Below are 2,360 nucleotides of genomic sequence, written 5' to 3'. Positions count from 1 at the left end.
TTGGGCACTTTAAACATGCTTTTAAGAAAAAATCTACCTCTTTCTTTTTCATTCATTCTGCCCTTTTTGCTTTTTTATGGAGGGGATTTTTGGTAGAACTCTCACCTTGTTCTTAATGAAGCTTAAAGGCATTCTTCTTAAATCATCTCAATTTGGCAAGTGAATATTTGCTTTGTGAATTTAAAAAAGTCAAATGTAGCTTAAAAAAAAAGTCATTTAATGAGCTTAAAGCATCTGTAAATGTACCTGATTTTTAATTTTTAATTTTTTTAACTGCCACCCTTATTGTAAAACTTCCCGGAACTGTATTTGGTCTTTTTTTTTCTTCTTTCTATTGTGTATGTTTAACTAGAGGGTTCCAAGAGAAAGCTACTATACAGAGTAGTTCCTATTCCAGGAGCTCGTAACTGTCAAACCACACCTCTAGAGAAAACATTGACACAAGTCGCCACATTTTATGTCCACACCTTTTAGTTGAGCCAGTGTTTTATAGCTTGAGAACTGCTGTTGAATTGTTCAGGCACTGAAACTGCATGTTGTTATACAGAGTCCTGTTTACCACTCAATTACAGCCCATTTATGACACTTCCACGCCAGCCAATAGGAACTCATTTACATTTTATTGATGATTATTTGACCACGTCATCATGAAATATCATATATGAAATAATATTTTATTTTTCTATCTTTTAATGACGTTTGTTAAATTCTGGGCCAATGCCAGAAATATGCTTTTTTTTATTTTTATTTTGTTATTTTTTCTCTCCCAAATACAAAAATATTTCCCTCCCCTCGAGTTGGCGCTCCAGTTTAATGAATGATTAACCAAACCTTTAGCTGTGGACAATTATAAAAAGTGGACATTCACATTAATTTTACAAGATAAATGTGTGTTAAAACTTCTCTCTTTTTAAGAAGCAGAGATTACAGTTAATGTTTAGACATTTTTACAGAAACACTCAGTATTTGAACACTTTTGGCCCTAGGAAATCTTTATTGACTAATAATGTTGACCATTGATTTGTTTTCCTGTTCTTTTGTCCTTTATTTATATATTTCACTAAAAGTACACAACTAAAGTAAACAACTATATATATATATTTATTTATTAGAAAAGTGCATAATTTTGCATCAAATATAAAAAAACATATTAATTTCAGTCAGGTCAAATTAAATTCTCAATCAAACCCTAACCCTCTACATACCTTGTTCATTTCTCAATGTAGTTCTTTAAAAAATTCTCCTAACTGAGATATTTTAGATCCATGTACACGTTAGATCTACAGAATAGTTTAAGCTGGACTTACTCAAATACCAGAGAATATATATAAATATAATGTTTGTATTATTATATTTTATTAATCCTGTTATTATTATTTTATATTATAATTACATATATTTAGCCAATTTTCACTCTAAATCCTCCTAAAAGCTAGGACTCCCCCAATCACAAACAGTACCACCAGCCTGGGAGTGTGAATGTAGGCACATACTATCTCCAAGGCATGTGAAACCAACTTCCATTTTGTTTTTTTGGAGTTAAAGCTAATAAAACGTCCGTGCTCAGCATGCTCAGAGGGGAATGCTAACTGCCTAGATGTATTATGCCAGCTAAAAGACATACAGACATATGGACACCCGCTCCTTATTGATTTATTTGAACAGTGAACTTTTCTTTATCTGAGCATCTGTGCTTACTCTCTGAGCATGAGAAATTCTTCTTTTTTGGACCCAAAAACAAAGGTATCTTTGTGGGGCCTTTCATAATCGTCACAAGAACTGAAGAGTTTCCAACGCCAAAAGTCTGAGAGGAGGAAGCCTTCGTTAGGCTTGAATGATAATGATAAAGTTTTCACAAATGATTATCGTTTGTGAAATTGAGCTATAATTTAACACCTGTCATGAAGTTCTGCTTTGGAGTTTTCATTGCACAACTTATGTACCTCGACATGGCGTTGGGTAATGATTCATTAATGAAAAATATTTGCTAATAGAAGCATACTCTTATTTAATTACTCTTTATTTAAAATTTTAAATCAAATTGTTCCTCAGCCACTTGAGACATGCTTCAATTTCAATCTAAAAACCTACTCCAGCAAAGAAAGTTTAAAACGGGGAGTATTTACCTGTCCACTATACTTTAACAAAATGAAAATAGTGGAAGTTTTTTTTTTTTATTGACAGTAAAAACTACAATTACAATTACTATTACATTCACAAGAATATGTTTTTGAAAGAATATTTTCAAAAAGAAGCTAAATAAAACAAACAGCAGCTTTAGGAAGCTGGTAGAGGAGGCTGTGGTTTAAACTTGAACTTTGTTACATGCCATTTATTTTTTTCCTGGTTAAAAGTAGTCT

Source organism: Hoplias malabaricus, chromosome 8 (genome assembly GCF_029633855.1).
Source record: "Hoplias malabaricus isolate fHopMal1 chromosome 8, fHopMal1.hap1, whole genome shotgun sequence".
Classification (NCBI taxonomy): Eukaryota; Metazoa; Chordata; class Actinopteri; order Characiformes; family Erythrinidae; genus Hoplias; species Hoplias malabaricus.
The sequence above is the reverse complement of the archived record's forward strand: the minus strand, read 5'-3'. Positions refer to the sequence as shown.